Genomic DNA, 18,883 nt, shown 5'->3' on the forward strand with positions numbered 1-18,883 from the left:
CTGCCGAGAGCAGCCGGTAGGTGGCGCACGAAGGCAGCGCAGGCGGGAGCTCGGGACCCAGCCTGGCGGAGGCGGTGGGTTGCGGGGGAATCTCACCGCCCCCACGCCCGCCCGCCGCCGCCTTCCACCCCCCCCCCCCCCCATGTGCTAATTGCTGAATACTCTACTGGGACTTGGGTTAAGGGAAAAGAAAGCGGGAATGGGAGGTGGGGGAGGGAGGTGGGGAATCCGGTTCCGAATACACAAAGCCCCCGGGGTCTGCGGCCGAGGGGCAGGGCGTCCCCTCCCTTCCCCCGCATCACCCACCACCGCCCGGCCGCGCCCGGCCCGGGCTCCGGCCAGACGGGCAGACAGATCACTGGCGGTGGGAGGGGGGTGGTGCGGAGTGGGGATCGCCGGGGGAGGGGGGTCGGGGCGTGGTGATCTGGGTTCAGAGCCCCACGCCCTGGTCCTTGGCGCACGCCTAAGCCTCGGTACCTCACTCTCTAGCTCACCTATCCTGAGCACCCCAGTTGCTGTCCAGCCGAGCATGGGGCTGCCTTCCGACTCGGGCAAGGCCAAGGCCAGGACCCGCCGCGGGCCAGGCCCGCAAGCAGCAGGGTCCAGTGGGCCCCGGAGTAGCAGGCTCCCATGTGGCTGCCTGAGCCCGGCTGGCGCCATCCGCATGCGTCCCTAAGGAGGACTGGCGACCCTGCCCCTCCCCGGTCGCGGGCTGGCGCTGTCAGCCCGCGCTGAATGGGCCACGCGGTCGTCCACGACCCCCAACCTCTGTCTAGTAGAACATGGTGTTAAGGTGCTTGATGGCCTTAAAGTCAGATGCCTGGGTTGAAATGTGAGCTTTGACCCTGGGGTCTTTTGACCTTGGGGATGTCCCTAAACTTCCCAGTCCTCCATTTCTCCAACTATTAAAAGCAGCAGTAATACTTACCTTACAATAATGATGTGAGGATTTTTTTTAAAGTGATGCTTAACTTAGCAGGAGGCCAGGCTAGAGTAACTTATTAACAACCCGACTCTCCTTGGAGCCAGAGGAAGATGCACAGTTTGTTGCCCCCTGAGACCCATCTGGCATCTCTGGCTCCTAGACTGAGGAGAAGCGGGCCAAGAGATGAGCCGAAGAGCATCCTTAGACTGGTCACTCGCGACAGCAGATGCCATTAGTTTGTCCCTCTTCAGTTTGCCCCTCTTTGCCTCCATCCGTCTCCCTGCCCCTGATGCTGGGCCATGGCGGTGTGGGGCCCCTGTCCTCTCCTTCCTCTTTCCCGGATACACGTTCTCTCTTCTCAGCTGGAGAGGTCTCAGAGAGTGCATAACATGGGCTCTGGTGTCAGACACGCTCAGATTGGAACATTCTGAGCCCACGTCTCCTAGCTGGGACACTGGGTGTGTCATTTAACCTCCCTGAGCTTCAGTTCGCAGCTTTATGGTGGTCATGATACCTACCTAAGGGCTCCTCTGAAGATTAAAAGAAGTAATGTTTCTAAACAGCCAGGCATGTACTATCTGTTCAGTTGATTTTTAAGTTTACAGTTGAAATTAGGTTAGATTATCTTGCAGATCACTGGAGTTTCTGCAGACAGCCACCAAAGTTGAACCCCAGAACTACTACCGTTGAGCGTCTCTACTCCCTTCTGAGTCAGCAAGCTTTATTTGCCCTCCAGCAAGAGAGCAGAAACCCAGGGAGGGCACATTCTCCCCAGAGCTTCGCGGGTATAACTTAGATAGGCTTATTTAGTCTTTGGGGCTCCCAAAAGCTCATTTTAGAGCAATACTCCATCGAGAAGTTTCTCTGGGGGTGGGCCTCGCTTTCAAGCTGCATCTAAGCCATGGCGTGTGCCTGGATAGTCAGTGACTAGGTTACTGTCAGCATTTGTCACGGGTGTGCTTGCGCACAGCAGAGATGTGGTGACTGGGGTGGGTCACTGAACCCCCTACTGGAGGCAGACAGGAGGTCAGGAACTGTTGACTCTTCTCTGGAAAGACACTTGGACATTTCCATGAGCATCAGATTTGTGTAGCTCTTGGGAAGAACTCAGGTATTTGTTTTGTTTCTTGGTGGGTTTTTGTTTTTGTTTTTTTTTTTTTTGGCTATACCAAGTCTTAATTGCAGCATGTGGAATCTAGTTCCCTGGCTGGGAACTGAACCTGGACTCCCTGCATTGGGAGCACAGACTCTTAGCCACTGGACTGTGAGGAAGTCCCAGCTCTGGTATTTGTATAGCTCTTGAGAGAAGATCATTTCCCATGGGCAGCAGTAGAGCCGGTAGGCAGCCATGGTAGCCAGCCTCCAGGATGGCCCCCGAGGACCCCTGCCCCCCAGTACTCATGTGCTCATGTAGTCCCCTCCCTGTTAAGCAGGGTGACTTGTGTAACCAAGTGTGTGTGGCTTCCAAGGCCAGTACATAAGAGACATTGTGACTTCCATTTTGCTGTCTCCTGTATCACTCGCCGTAGGAAAAGCTGGCCACCAGTGTCATGAGAACACTCATGCAACTATGTGTGTGGATGTGGTCCGCATATCAAGGAACTGAGGCCTTCTGTTGTCAGCCAGCACTGCCTGCCTAGGGAAAGTGATGTGAGTGAGCATCTTAGACGAAATGGGTGCTCTTACCCCAGTCAGAACTTTAGGTGACTGCAGCCCAGGCTGATGTCTTAACCTCGTGAGAGGCTCTGAACCCAGAACACACCCTTAAGCCATCTGTGAATTCCTGACTCAGAAGTGCCTGCATGCTGTCTTTTCAGTCTTGTCTGACTCTTGGTGACCCTATGAACTGTAGACACAGAAATACTGTGGGATTTTGTAAAAAACTCAAGACGGTTTTAGGTGTCCAGAGGCTGCATAGATGATTCATTTAGCAACACTGAAAAGAGAGGGCTTCCATGGGCCAAAGTGGCACTGGGAGCTAGGGTCCTGCCCCTTCACCTCGTCAGCTATGCTGGGTCCGTATGCATGTTTGGGGTTTAAAAGCCCCCTTGTTGATCTTAGTTGAGGTCCCATCTCCAAAGGTTCTGGGGAAAGAAAAACAACCCTTAAGCCAGAGTCTGCCAGCAGCACTCAGTTAATAGTAGCCCTAACCTTTGTTTTTGCAAAGGGTTGAGAGGAGGGCATTCCTCCATGCACCTCCTCCCCAGAGCCAGTTCTGGCACTTGGCCCAGGTATAAAATCGCCAGCACCATCACTGCTTTCTGCTCTTATTATGAGTGTGTCTGTCCTCACGCGCTGGTTTCAGCACGTCATGAGGGAAGTGTGAGCATAGCAAAGGAGGCTGTGTGAGAGCTTTCTGTCTCCATGTTAGAGCCGGCTACTTAAAAGCCCATAGGTCGGGTGGGAGGAGACAGGTTACCCTGTCCTGAAGGGCTCAGAGCCCAGCTGCTGCATGGATCAGGTGTGGAAGCTAAAGTGGTCAGCAACTTTACTTCTTCCTGAAGTTTCCCTGGTCATTTCCATCGGTGATCTGGAGAGAGAAGTGTGCAGCTGAGCCCATGCCCCTAAAAGTAGCAAATTCACACATGTGCACCACCTCTAGTAGGGCTCTCAGATGTGTGCACTGCTAGTCACAGTTGAAATCATGTGTTGAATTAAAGCAGAGTGAATTAAAATGCACTAGTAGATCATAGTTGTGAGCTGACCGAATGCTAATTCAAATCCTATTCTTTCCTGAAATATCTGCCAATGAGTGTAGTCAACTCATAGTTCTGTGAAGTCTAAGCAGATCTCAAATATTCTCCTGGGCATCTGCACCATTCAGCTATATGTCTAGGGCTGAGATCCTCGTGGATCTAGGACTGTAACAGAGCTGGCTTGTCAGGAAACCTCAGCGGCTTGAAAAGCATCCTGATCCCCTAAAAATCCATTTCTCATTTTTGATGTGATTCTGAGTTTCAGCTTTTTTTATTTTTTTCAGAAAGTTTTATTTCTGCTATATTTTTAGATTCAAAAGTATTTATTTAAGGTGAACAAATGATACAGCATACACAACTGCTGGGACTGCTTTTTAATTGAGAACAAGAAGGAAATACCTAGGACAAGAATATACAATTACCAATGCTTATTGTTCTCAGTGAATTTTTGTCAAGTTTGTTTATCTTATTGTTAATGTGATGATACAGCAATCCTTGGCAAAAGAATAACATTTTGCGTTGAAACACAAATCTAGATAAAAATGGAAAACTGAGTTAGCCACAACCCACAAGGCCTTCTTTGGGAAGAACTCTTGAAGAAAAACCGACTCGCACTTCACAGAAGAATATGGCACGGTTGCCTTTCCCTTTATAGTACCAGAGTGTTCCTGAACAAAGGCCTCAAGGCATTATCAACTCGTCATCTATTTTTTGACGTGCTTTCTATTTTCAGGACCCTGCTTCCCTGCCTCTCTGTTCCTAATGCATCTGGTCATTGGCGCCTTTGGTCCTATTAAACTTAGTGTGACCAGCCCCCACCTGGAGAGTTGGCCATGGACACCACGAGTCAGAGCAGCAGGGTCACTGTCCACCCATGGGACCAGAGAAAGCCCTCTAGGATACACCCACTGCATTCAGACTAGCTGGAGAGATGAAAGACGCTGAAGGATGATCAGGTGATTCCAAACCATCTGTAAAGAAACTAATAGACTATCCAAATATATCCAAGCCCAGGATATTGTTTAACAAACAAGCAAAACAGAAAACTTTGTTTTTTCTTTTGCTGGATTTCTGATGGTACAGAACACAAGTTCCCATGTGCAACCCAATCAAAGATAGCTATAGAGTGCTTGGGAATTTTCATAGCATCAAGCTTGCAGAAAATAAGAAATTGAGGATATTTATACTTCACTGGTAAACAATGGCATAGATTGTCTCTGATCATGTCTTCCAGTTCAAAAGTTCTGCAGCTTAGATTCTGTAAATGACTTTAATCTGCTTTTACTATTCATTCATTCATTCGACAGTTACATAAATGCCTGTTATGTGCTGTGTACAGATGTAACATTAATGAATAAACCAGAAATGTATTCCCCCTTACAGTCTACAGACAACCAGCCCACAAAGAACTATAGATAGGTCCACATGCTGCATACATTTGGGTAGAAAATTAAATGGATTCAGAAATAAAAATAACATAGTCTACCTCCCTAGAAAGAGGTATTAGAAATGGCCTAAGAAGAAAGTATTTAAATCAACATGTTAACAATAAAAGAAATGGTCAACTTTGTGTCAACAGCCATGTGTTGACATTCCAGGGAAAAAAATACCAGGTGGGCAATGACCCTAAGAAGAAGAAAGTGTGATGTGTTCAAAGAGTAGAACATTGTGAATACAGAACTTTGCAGATTAGAGAACATGCTAAATCTTAACCTGTCTGGGTTTGACTGGGTAATTTAGTGTGGCCACCATACTAGTTCTTAAACCCCCTTCACAATACTCTTCAATAGCCAGTCATCCTGTGCTTGAGTGTCCCCACGAGAAGGAATGTTCTACCTCTTGAAGCATCCATGTCAGATTAGGTTAAAAATAGGAGTTTGTTCCCTGGATTCCAGCTCCAGGCAGCTGGAGTCATGAATTATGATCATGGGTCTGCACCTGGGGAAAATTTTAGGTTGAAACAGAAGAAGTGGGACTTCCCTGGTGGTCCAAGGGTTGACTCCGTTTCCGGTGCCAGCGGGCCAGGGTTCGATCCCTGGTCAGGGAACTAGATCCTGCATGCAGTAAATTAAGACCCAGTGCAGCCAGAGAGATAGCTCAGGACCCTGAGAGCACAAAGGGTATAGTGTTGGAGGCTAATCTTAGGTTAAGGGGAAAGAAGAGAAATAGAAGAAGTGACTTAGATAGCTGTGTTTACCTATCTTTGTTATGTAGAGTGCCAAGAACACATAGCAGGACTCTAAGTTCATTACCCTTTTTGAGAAGAACAATCTATGAGAATGTTAAGGCAGCTCTCTCAAACTTCCAACAGTTTTCTGTTGCTGCACAATTCATGTCAATTTGCTTGCAAACCAGTGGTTGCACAATAAGATCAGCTGTACTCCTGACAGACAACCGTGTGTTTGGGCTTCAGCGTGACGTGGGAGTGACTTTCCTGTGGTATTTGTGGCATATCACGTAGAGGAAGTGCAGTGTATCCACCAATTTTACAAAAGCCTTTGATAATTAGAGTTGACTTACACAAGATCTGTTACTGACTTGACTAAAAAATTTCAGTGGGATTCCCTGAAGATTCCACCATTTATATTCTGGTATTCCCCACAGCCACTTCACACCACTGACAGTGTGAGACTGGCTTGAGAGTTTATTTGTTCCAAAGTACATTAAGAAACCTACGTTTCAAGGTCTCAGGGAGGCACTTTCAACTTCACAACCTACAGGCCATTCTCTGTTAAAGCCATTTATGAGCTGTTATGTAGTGACTGGGCTTCCCTGGTAGCTCAGCTGGTAAAGAATCTGCCTGCAATGCAAGAGACCCCAGTTCGATTTCTGGATCAGGAAGTTCCCCTGGAGAAGGAATCAGCTACCCACCCCAGTATTCTTGGGCTTCCCTGGTGGCACAGATGGTAAAGAATCCACCTGTAATGCGGGAGACCTGGGTTTGATCCCTGGGTTGGGAAGATCACCTGGAGGAGAGCATGGCAACCCACTCCAGTATTTTTGCCTGGAGAATCCCCTTGGACAGAGGAGTCTGGCAGGCAGGCTACAGTCCATGGGGTCGCAAAGAGTCAGATTCGGCTGAGCGACTAAGCACAGCACAGCATCTGGTGACTGCTAAGCCACACTGGGGCTTCCCAGGCGGCTCTGTTGGTAAAGAACCTGCCTGCCAATGCAGGAGACCCAAGAGATACGGGTTCCATCCCTGGGTAGGGAAGATCCTCTGGAGAAGGAAATAGCAACCAACTCCAGCATTCTTGCCTGGGAAATTCCATGGACACAGGAGCCTGGTGGGCTACAGTGCTTGGGGTCTCAAAGAGTTGGACACAGCTGAGCGACTGAGTGACTGAAGCCACCCTACTTAAAACAGCCTCCAAAAGATTTTGGACCATCTTGCAAGTTATGATACTGTTAAGGGTGTGAGAAGTCAAAAAGTTGACCACGATTGAATGCTAACCCATGCAATGAGAATCCCATTAGTAGCCAAAGGAAGTTCACCTCTGAATACAAAAGAAACACCCTCCATTGACTTTTTCTTCTCAGCGGTAATGCTCTGAAAGTATCAAGGCAATAGGAAAATTAAGCAAAAATCAATCAGGATATCTTGATGAGGCTGGTAGATGGAGTATGTACTTGTACTCGTATGTACAAGTATATACTCCTGGTTCTAGACCAGAGTAAATAAAAATCTACATACCAGTACCAGAAATATCACAGCCAACTTCTTGAGTCAGCTCATGAGGATCATCTATTGTTCAGACGCTAAGTCGTGTCTGACTCTTTGCGACCCCATGGACTGTAGCATGCCAGGCTTCCCTGTCCTTCACCATCTCCCAGAGTTTGGTCAAACTCATGTCCATGGAGTCAGTGGTGCATCAAAGCATCTCATTCTCTGTCGTCCCCTTCTCCTCTTGCCTTCAATCTTTCCTAGCAGCAGGGTCTTTTCCAGTGAGTTGGCTCTTCAAATCAGGTGGTTACAGTATTGGAGCTTCAGCGTCAGCATTAGTCCTTCCAATGAGTATTCAGGGTTGATGTCCTGAACCCTGAGGATCATCTAGATTGTCTGGTAGAACTTTAATTTAAAAGGTAAGACAGATTCACCACCATGCCTGGAGTTCAGCCAGTATGCCAGGACTGAGAGGATGTCAGTTGGGCCAACCAGATGTCAAACAGGAATGCCAACAGGATGGTGTTGAAATTACCCCATACTGAGCTGAGGTGGGACACCTCCAAGGAGGAGGGCAAAGGATTGTTTTCAAGACTTGCTTGAGCATGACCTTCGTGAAGACTTCTAGCCATGGCAGCTTGACATAGAAGCTTGCCGGCCAGAAGTAAGAAGGGGAGCCAAGCCTTCTGAGCAGAGGCAGATGACAGCTGTCTTCATCAGCTAGCCCATCTGGAAAGAATCACCAGCCCTGTGAACCAGGACTAGATCTGTGAGCTGCAGGTTGGTCCTTGCCTTCTATATAACACAGGAGCAGCAGCCACTTGCTTATCAGTATGGTATAGTGATTTGGCACCCAGCTTCTCAACCCAGACTACTTGAGTTTAAATTCCCTGTTCATCATTTACTAGTTGCTTGCCATTAGGACAGTTTCTTAACCTCTCTAAATTCATTTCTTTATGGGAATAATGAGCATGCCTACCTTAGAGAGGATTCAGTGAAATTGTATGTGTTAACTGTTAGAACAGTGCCTGGCATATAGTCTGTGCTTAGTAAATGTTAGTTTTATTATCAGTCTTTATGGCTCCTCCCAGGAAACTAGAGCTCACATTATAGTCTGTTATTAACAAGTCTGTGTTCATGTTTCTGCCATTTACGAGTAAACCTAAAGGTCAAATTATAAAAAATTTTAATATCAGTTCCTTCTTCTGTCAAATGAAAATAATACTAATTCATAGGTTATATGAAGATGAATGAAAATAGTCATAAAACACCAGCAATAAGGTCTGTATGCTGTTGTGTGTGCTGAGTGTGTGCTTAGGCAGTTGTGTCTGACTCTTTGCAACCCTATGGGCTATAGGCTGCCAGGCTCCTCTGTCCAAGGGATTCTCCAGGCAAGAATACTGGAGTGGTTTGCCATTCCCTTCTCCAGGGGATCTTCCCAACTCAGGGATCAAGCCCAGGTCTCCTGCATTGCGGGTGGATTTTTTACCTGTGAGCCAGCAGGGAAGCCCCTGTGTAAATGATAGTTATTCCTATTAAACCCTGATGGCCTAGCATCTGGCCGAGCAGAGCTGTGCCATAGAGCTTACCATGATGAGAGTGAGGCTCCATATCCCAGTATGCCCAGTGTCACAGCCACAAGCCACTTGTGGCTATTGAGCATTTGCAAGGTGAAGACCTAAAGAACTAAACTTCTAATTTTATTTAAGTGTAATTAATTTGCATTAACATTCCACACAAGGCTGGTGACTAGTATGTTGAGCTGCACAGGCTGGGTTGTTCAGTCCTCATTTTGTCCTCCCATATCCTGTCTGCGTCATGTCATGACCATCTTATTTCCATTAGTATCTCTCTCTCCCAGTGTTGGACAGGAATGAAAAGAGGATATAAAACCTAATGTCGGCAGGTTGGTGGTATGGCATCATAGAAAAAAGAACAGTCTGTGGGTCTATGGGGACCGTCCCATTCCAACTCTGCCTGCTATTCTTGGGCAAGTCACTTAAGCTCATATTCAGAAGGAGAGTTGATACTGGCATAACTTCAAAGCTCCCACCCATCACATGATCACCACGGGGCAAAAGTAAGAAATAGCACACAAACTTAGATTACTTTTTAGGTGCTATGGATTGTAGTTAGCTGTTCCCATATTTAAAGGTGGTATATTTAAGTGTTAGCATACAAACTAATATAAGTGAATAGACGCGGGTAAAAAGGAAATTGAGGACAAAGAGAAATTAACCTTGGAGCAAAGGAAAAGGTCATAAAAAAGAACAGTTGTTGTGTGCCTGTATGTGTTCCTGCTGTATCCTTATGCAGATATATGGCCTTCCAACAGTGGGGTGAAAGTGAGGTGCCGGGGAATGTTTGACTGATAAGGACTTTGGGTACATACACCCATAATATGATTTCTTGTCTCCGGCTGAGTACAAAGTGGAAAGGAAGTTCTGCAAAACAGATCTCCTAGAATCCACCTGAGTAGAAAGAGCACGGAACAAGGAGCCTGGAAGCCCAAGTTCCTTCTCCGGCTCTGTGGTTAACCAGCTGGGTGACCACACTTATTCTGGTTTACTTCTCTGGTCCACAGTTTAATCATCTGTGCAGTGAATTGGTTGGACTCTACTCCTACAAGGATGGAAAATCTATGGTCATGGTTAGAACCCTAGAAATCCCCAAGATGCTTTTCTTTACCAGGAGCCCAAAGTATAAGAAATAACAGCAGCTAAAGAAGAAAACAACCCCCTCCCCCAACACACACACACACAGAAACATAATTTTTAATCTGCTGACGATCAAGGCCATGCCCTATTGGATATGATTTCTCAGTGTCTATCTGAAGCAACTACTTGTGAACCATAGGTGATAGGATCCCACTTGGTTATAAGCATAATTCTGACTGATTAGCACTGACAGTTCCCAAAGAGTTTTCTAGATTTTTTTTTTAAAAAAGAGACAGAGCACAATAATTCCTCAGAGTATCAGGCTCATGTTGGTTGGACCTCTCTGATCATCTAGTGGTTAAGATTATGTACTTCCAATACAGCGGGGCATGAGTTCGATCCCTGGTCGGGGAAGTTCAACATGCCTCGAGGTGTGACCAAAACAGTGTGGCCAAAAAAGAGAGAACTCATTTCAGAGTAGGATGATAGGGTGTGTGTGTGTGTGTGTGTGTGTGTGTGTGTGTGTGTGTGTGTGAAGGAAAAGTGAGAAACCTCACCCCCTGCTTCTAAAAATGGCGAAATATAGAATACACACAGTGGTCATCTGGGACAAGCTAGTTATTAGCAAGAAAAAACACTGAAGTTCAGAATAAGAAAACCAGTGGCTAAAGAAAACCATTCAGGATAATCAAGTTTATTATTAATCTATCTGACTTGAAATCATCTTGCCTCCACCATTCTTACAGTCTCTTAAGTCAGCAAGTTGTTTTGAAACTCGGCCCCTCCTCCCCTGCTCCTCTCCCAAGGCTGCTTTGAGATAAATAGCTTTCATGGCTCTCCCCTCCCCCCTTTCTTCTCACATTCCTCTCTAGCCGAGTCGGTTCTTTCCTGAGAGGAGGGTGGGAATCTCTGCCCCACCGGTCCACTTGCCTGGACCCTGTGTCTAACAGCAGGAAGTCCTGGTTTTAAGCCACTCAGAGTGATTCCTCCACACACACAAACAACTTTCTCAGACCAGAAGTCCCCTGGAGGCAGTACTAGCTGGACCTTGACCTCTAATAACATCAGGATGAAAGCGAAGAGACTATAAAGCCAACCAAGTCCGCTTTCCACGTTAAGTCCTGCTGCTTGGCAGCTTTGCAGACTCCTCTGCATCCAGGCTGATTACAGGGGACACCGGAACAGTCTTCCCTGCAGTTTCTGCTTCCTGGTGATAGCCTGTCCCACTGACCTCCCTTGTTGGGAAAGGATCCTTTTCCTTTGTTGGGACCCTTGCGACCAAATTTATGGCTCTTTTATGAGGTTGGCAGGTGCTTTAAGTGAGGGAGGGAAGAAGTCGCCTGATTTACATAGAGTTTCAGTTCAGGAAACAGAAAAGTGGAAGAATTTATCCACGGTCATTTTCTGCTAAAAGCTTGCAAAATTCTTCAGCCACCATTGAGAAGAAACCTCCCTGTTTCAAGCCTAGATTTCTGGTACCTCACGGCTAGAAGGGATTTTGAGATCATGAAAACTTCTATTGGTAGGAAAGGGGGCCTAGAGAGAGAGAGGTTAAATAACAGGACCAAAAGATCATGGATTTCCCCAGGGCTCACCTCTCTCTCCCTTTGTCTCCTTGATCATCTTCAAAAGGAATCTTCTTCGGTGGGCCTAGAAGAAAACAGTACATGTCTGAAAGACACGGAGAAGACTGGCAATCTGTCTGCTGGCATCCCTTTCTTTCTTTCAAGATATTCAGTATTCTGACTTTGCCCAGGAAATGGAGATGAAGAAAAGAGCACCAGATATCATTTTGAACAAAACAAAGCAAATAAAGAAAACTGCTTTTAAAAGAAAAGTGTGTGTGTGTGTGTGTGTGTGTGTGTGTGTGTGTGTGTGTCCAGGGCCATGTATCTTTTTGGAGTTAGTTAAATAAAAATGTAAGCGGCCTTCTCATTAAATGAAACCTGTATAACAAGGCCTTCTTTCCCTAGTTCAGCCTTTAAAAACCTTAAAAATCAGTGAGGGGACAAATAATTTACTCTACCTCACAGCCTGGGTCTCTGTTCTGCCCTACATTCTTCAAGATCATCCAATTTCCTCTAGGCTCCTCTTGTCTCTCCCCAACCCTTGTCAAGCTGTCTCCCTTCCATTATTAGTCACTCTAATAAACACTCCTAATAAACACAAATTCAGGGTGCTGCTTTAGGAAAGACTGGTACCTGCATTAACTTTGTCATCTGTCCTGGGGAAACCCAGCTGAGATCTCGAACATATTCTGTTGCAAGCTGCAGTATAATGGACAGATTTAGTGTGTATTTTTCTGTTAAATGGAATCTGCATTCCTAAGTGAACTAAAAATGCTTAATTATTAATAAGTCCCCCAGGGATTGGTGACATTTGGAATGATTTTATCATGCTGTAGATATTTAACAACATAATGTGTGTGGTAGTATCTAATGCAACTTCTTTCATTTAAAAGAACATTCCCTCCCAATTCGTTCTGACTTATTGCCGCATGGGTGAGTCCCTGAATATCCAACCCCAGGTCGAGGCAGAGGGAAACTGCTGAGGGACAGGATGGGATTGAAGCTGGGGCTACAGAGTAGGGGAGACCCAGGAAGGGGCACCAAGGAGCTACCCCCTGAGAATAGAAATTGGTTTGGCGTAGATGATAAATGAAGAGCTTCTGTTGGGTAGAGGCAATGGTCGTCATGGACGGAAGCTTCTGGAAAGATCTCAGGTCTGAGGAATCACAGGACTAGTGGCAGGTTTCGTGCCAATATGCTGTGTACTCTGAGCACATTACTTAACTTCTCTGAGGCAGAGTTTTCTCATGTATTTGGCAAGGATAATTATACACCTCTGAGCTGCCTTACTGAATTGTATATGTGCAATAGACATGAAAGTACTTCCTTAAGGAAGACACTAGAAGACGGGAAGGAGGAAGTATCATTTACTAAGCACTCTTTCTATACCAGGGTTTGTGTTCAATACCTTTACTAACATAAAATCAATTAGTATTAGCAAAAAAATAAAATCAGAGATAGGCCTGATTACCCATTTACAGAGTAGAAATTTGAGGCTCAGAGCTTTTGCCTAAGGTCACAAAGCTAGTGAGTGGTAGAGCCAGGTAAAAAACCTAAAGAGATATGGTATGTATTTGAGTACACAGTATGTAAATGGAAAATGGGTCACAACCTTAAAGCTTAAGTAGAAATATTCAGTCAGTTTAAACACTTGGTTGACTCATACATAATGACATGCATTATCACAACATATGAACATTCACATGAAATTTTAGTTGTTTTGTCTTCAGTCTATTTCTCTGCACAGTTCTGATACCAAGGAAGAAAAATCTCTAAGTATAGTGTCAAAAATAGATGGTTAAATAAACGTTCAGGAGGTCTTGCATTAGGTTTGTATGATCTTTGTTAGTACAAATGGACCAATCATGTGGAGCTTTCCACCCATTACTTCCTTGTTCCTGGGGCATCACTCTGACTGGTCTGTCTGCCTCCAGTGGTAACATTTGTCTCTCTTCCATTTCTGCTCAGATCTTGGCTTTGCTCAGGATGGTGGAGATCCCATTTGCACACTGTGGGTCCTGGTTGGCAGTGTTTGGCCTGGGGATGAAGTTATCAATGGCTGTTTATGAGAGAGACAAAGTGGAGCAGGGCTTAGAGAAAGAGACCAGAAGCCAGGCCATCACCTGCTCCCCCAGAGACCTCGCTTCACCTCTTCATGCTTCAGTTTCTCAATCTGTTGGTGGAAAGAGTGACACATGATACCTGGCTCTCAAAGTGTCAGTAACATCTTTGTAAAGTACCGGGAGATGCTCAAAGGGGCCTGAGAGTGGTCAAATAAAACTCCATCCGATGGGCAACAAGTTACAAGCCCTATATATTTTTATAATTGAAAAAGGTTGTTATACCTAAAAAAGTACTTGTATTTCTTATTTATCAGTGGATGTTGTCCCATGAAACCCACTGCAATGGCAGGACCTAAATATTCATTTAAATAATCAACAAGCCTAAGCAAGATACACATATAGCTGCTAAGATCTAATGTTTTTAATTTTCTGTGAACTTATGAGTTTACTTTCTTTTTTACATAAATTCCAGTATACCTGTCAGATACTATCAATATTTTTCCCAGTGTTCAGATAATCTGTTATTTTAAAATTTTATTTATTTATATATATTTGACTGTGATGGGTGATAGTTGTGGGATGCAGGGTTTAGTTGCCTGACCAGGGATCAAACTCAGGCCCCCTTCATCGGGAGTGTGGAGTCTTAACCACTGGACTATCAGGAAAGTCCCTGGCTGCTAATACTTATACTAGTTTACTTGCAGTGCTAGTGGTAAGGAAGCTGCCTACCAGTGCAGGAGACATGAGACAGGTTCGATTCCTGGGTGACAATCCCCTGGAGGAGGGCATGGCAACATACTCCAGTATTTTTGCCCAGAGAATCCCAGGGACAGAGGAACCTGGCAGGCTACAGTCTATGGGGTTGCAAAGAGTCCAACACGACTGAAGCGACTTAGCATACACACACTACTACAAAATGCGTCTCTACCACTTTTAACATTCTTCATGTGCTTGTTCTCAACACACACACACACACACACACACACACACACACACACACGATCGATTAGCAGTGAGATGGTATCACCACCCTATTTTATAGATGAGAAAACTTAAGCCAGGAGAAGTAAATAGATTGTCAAGGCTGCATGGATAATTAGGGGCCGAGTAAGAAAAATAAGTCTCCTGTCTTCAACATCTGGCACTTGTCCCTCTCAACCTCACTTTGATCATTCTGAGGACTGTTTTCTCTTCCTGTTCTTGTACATCTTTTGTTCTCCACTTACTGATAGAACAGGGTTTTAGGTGCCTTCTCCTGCTTCTTTTCTGGGAACAGAGACCTTTAAAGCTCTGAAGTCCTCAAGCAAGGTCTGCAGCGGAGTGAGAACTCAGACATGACTGCTTGTTAAGCTTGTTCCTCATCTCAAGCCACCGAAGAAAAACCTGCCCCAAATCACGTTACTCCATCCCTCGGACTTCCCGGCTGCTCTGGGTGGAGGAGCTGGTCAAGCTGCATCAGTCATATCCGCGCTCAAAGAGCTGCGTTGTGATGCTCTCGCAGACTGGAGTTTGCTTTGCATGTGCTTCTAAAGTGTATCCAGGCTCAAGAATCCGAAGGGAAAGCGTGGGTTGAACATCGAAAGAACACTCTAAGTGGTATTGTTTTCTTCCTGTGGGGAATTAAATCGCAAAGGTTAGCAGAGACTGTTGAGGACACACGGAAAAGTCACAGTTGGTGAGGCACTAACCCCAATGCGGACACACGCTCAAGCGTGACTGGTTCTTGGCATGCCCTTGGCCAATCCATGCTGCTTTAAAATTCCTTCCAAGGAAGTGCTCCCTGCCTGGGACCACTCTGCAAACCCAGTTCTACTGAGGTTTTAAGACAATGAGACAAAGAAGGCTGCAAAGGCGAACCCCAACACGACAGCCCCGCCGCTGCCTGTAGTCTGACTGCCGAAGCTGACAGGACGAGCCGCCTCGAAGATGCTGCTGTCTGCACCACTCCTGCCAGGGCCAGCAGCCCTGGGAAATGGCCCTGTAAAATGAGCAGCTCCTGATCCACAGCAGACTCCCGGCTGCTCCCCACCTCTACAGCTGCGGTTGGACATAACAGAGCAGCAGGCCCAGCCTGGCTCAGCTCTCACTGCTGAAGACCTGCCGGGAGCCTAGGCTGGCAGGCACAGGTGGGCAGAAGCATCATGGGCAGCACAGGGTGGCACGGCCATGCTCCTACCTGCACGGTCTCCTCCACCTTTGGCTGGATGAAGTGAGTGATTTAAGGTTGGGATGCCCTTCCCAAGCGTATCAGTTTCCCCTCTACTTCCTGAAGAGCCCACGCACCTTCACCCATCCTAAAACCCTGCCTGGAAACAGAACAAGACAGAACACCGAGGCCAGCCCTTCCCCCAGGAGCCAGAAGGGCCAGCTCTGGCCCGGAGCCAGGCTCTGAAGAAACGGCAGAGGGCAGACAGAGGCGGTGGGTGGGGCAGGGAGCCTGGTGTTACACATCCAAAGCCTAATTTTGGATCAGAGTCATACTTGTAGTCAAGCCTGAAAAATCACTGAGGTCCCCGAATGAACCCACAGCTCTGAGGTGGGTCTGGGGCCATTCCTCAGCTCTCACATGCTCATTCGCTGCTCTTCTTAGTTCCAGAGACTAAGTGAAGCTTGTTTGGATTTTCACTAGTGTCCTTTTAAAGCAACCTCAATTGTCTCTTTGCCTCCTGCTAGCTGAGAGCAGGGCAAATTTCCCACCTCCATCCCTCCATGTTCGCCTTAGCTGAGATGCTGACCGAAAGCCGGGACCCCTGGTGCTCCTGCTCCCTGAGTCAGACCTAGGACACGCCACCTGCTTTATTAAAATTAAAAAATTTTTGGCCACATGTGGCCTGTGGAATCTTAGTTCCCCACCAGGGATCAAACCACCGCCGCCTGCAGTGGAAGCACAGAGGAGTCTTAACCCCTGGACAGCCAGTCCTACACCATCCTGCTTCGAGGTGACACCAGGCTGCTAGGGTGAGGGCAGCAGCAGGTGACAGAGCAGACACCTTCCTCTGAGCAATGGAAACGACCCTCTCTGCCTCAATGGAGAAGAGAGGAGGCAGCTAGCCTCTGGGAGCCACGAGAGGGACACGGGTTGCTCGCTTGTCTTCCGAGGGCGTGGGCGCTGCCTTCGGAGGATTTGCTGCTGCCAGGAGCCGGCTGTGGCCTCCGGGGGAACTCCGGGTATCAGGACGCTTGTTTGCAGAGCTGGCCGGCCAGCCGCCCGGAGCAGGAGCAGCTGGTTGTAATTATGCATCGCAGCTTCAGAGGAAGTTGCTGGCTGCGGATCCAGTGCTGGGCCCGGCTGCACACTGGCTGCCGGGCTTCAGGGAACAATGGAGATAGAAACCCGCGGCAGCAGGGGAAGGGGAGGAGGAGCAGGACGAGGGTGAAGACGGGCAGAGAGAGAGGGCGCGAGCTGTTCCCATCGCTCCCCAGGCTGAATCCGGAGAAACCCGGGAGGACCCCCGGCTCTCATTCCCAGACTCACAACCCAAGTGTGCGCCCCTCTGGGAGCAGCTTCCTGACTCTTTTTTCTTTTTTTAAAGCTGTACCTGCTGAACTACCAGATTTCAAGAAGTGTGCCTGGCTGACATATCGAATAGCACTCCTCAGCCTGTTTAATCTAAATTGGCTACATCTTTGTAGCAATGGCCACAGAGAAAAACAAAAGAATTCTTAATGAAAAAGGCACTTCTCTCCTAACTTGAAAGTAAGGCAGCAGCAGCAGCTAAAGATTTCATAGCATGCTTCACACTGCTGTTCAGATGCAGACATGGGGAGGGAAGGAAAAACTGAACTTTACAGAAATGAAATGTGGATTAATTGACAATTGGGGTTTTCTCCCCCACCCCGGGTGGAGAGAAACGAGAAACGTATTAATGTCTGGTTCTTTATACTTTTCAAGATTTCTTCAGCATTTCCTAATTAAAATGTAGCTGGAAAATGAACACAGGGGAGAGGGTGGTAAACAGGGGTGGGGGTCTGTCTTCCTGATGCTTTGTCTGGAGCCCCCAGTCTCCCACCAGCAGGGATCTGCCCTCCCACACACAGACACTCCCATCCATGTCTGTTTGTGTTTCCTGTGTCCTTTAGGAGGTTGCCCACATCATCCGCATGGCTTGGAGTCCCCAACAAACTACTCAGCATCCTCTGTTTTTGCCAGCTCAGAGAACAACTCCAAGGCCCACAGCAGACCAGCAGACACGCTTGAGATTCCTGTGGTCTTTGGATCACCCCTCTCCACTCATAGCTCCTGACTTATGTCACTTTAAAAGGGGTGGGAGATGTCCTCCCTGGGCTCGGACACCCTTGATGTGTAAAAGCCACAGCTCCACACAATAACCCATGATTGGCTTGGGCTGGTCAATGACAAGGCCATCCCGATACTTTCCCCCTTGTCCATTGCCTTGCTCGAGATGGCTGCAAGTGCCATCAATCAGGAGGCATGAATGCAGAGCAGTGCCAGCCTGTGTGTGGGCATGACAGCCTTGCTCCCAAGTGATTAATGGAACCTCATGATGACACTGTTCTCTTTGGGCCTGATTGCTAGGATCTCCTTATTGCCTGGGTGGGGATAGTATAGCGACGGTGGGGAGAATTTTTCTAGTAGAATCCAAGCAGGCCATATCTTTTCTTCCTTTTCCTTCTCTTTCTTTCACATGAAGTTCTACATTTTCTAAACACACACACACACACTGTTGATTCCTAGAGCCAAGCCAGTCAGTTCAGTAGCCATTAGCCATTGATGGCGATTTAAATTAATTAAAGTTAAAGAAAATTGAAAATTTAGTTCTTCAGTCATTCTAGGAATATTTTCAGTGCCCTGCAGCCACACGCGCTGGAGACTACTATATTGGACCACACTGAGTTACAGAACATGCGTGCTAAGTCAGTCATTTCAGTTGCATGGACAGCAGCCCGCCAGGCTCCTCTGTGCATGGGGATTCTCCAGGCAAGAATACTGGAGTGGGTTGCCATGCCCTCCTCCAGAGGATCTTCTGGACCCAGGGATTGAACCCAGGTCTCCTGCATCTCCTGTATTAGCAGGCAGGTCCTTTACCACTAGCGCCACCTGGAAAGCTTCCATCATCGCAGAAAGGTCTATCAAACAACCTCTCCTAGAGCATCTATTTCCTCTTGTATCTTAAGCACTCCTATGCCTTTCAGAGTCCTCTACCAATGATTTTTACAAAGTGAAACTTTTTTTCTTTAATGACAACTTAACTCAAAACTAATGAACTCCCTTTAGGCTCCTAAGAGAAAGTTCCCCAGTTACTGTACTGATTGATAAGAGCCTTTTCAAATAGTTGAACAGGGTGTGGC

General features: G+C 46.9%; 1 long non-coding RNA gene across 1 annotated transcript in view; it reads left to right on the forward strand.

Moving 5' to 3' along the window:
* Window positions 1-11,779, forward strand: part of LOC110135861 (uncharacterized) — a 127,034-nt gene extending 115,255 nt beyond the window's left edge. Inside the window, exon 3 of the long non-coding RNA XR_011490620.1 lies at window positions 11,575-11,779. This is a non-coding gene — a long non-coding RNA (uncharacterized lncRNA). The remainder of the gene's footprint in view (window positions 1-11,574) is intronic.
* Window positions 11,780-18,883: the final 7,104 nt, after the last annotated feature.

Source organism: Odocoileus virginianus, chromosome 12, assembly GCF_023699985.2.
Source record: "Odocoileus virginianus isolate 20LAN1187 ecotype Illinois chromosome 12, Ovbor_1.2, whole genome shotgun sequence".
NCBI classification, from domain to species: domain Eukaryota; kingdom Metazoa; phylum Chordata; class Mammalia; order Artiodactyla; family Cervidae; genus Odocoileus; species Odocoileus virginianus.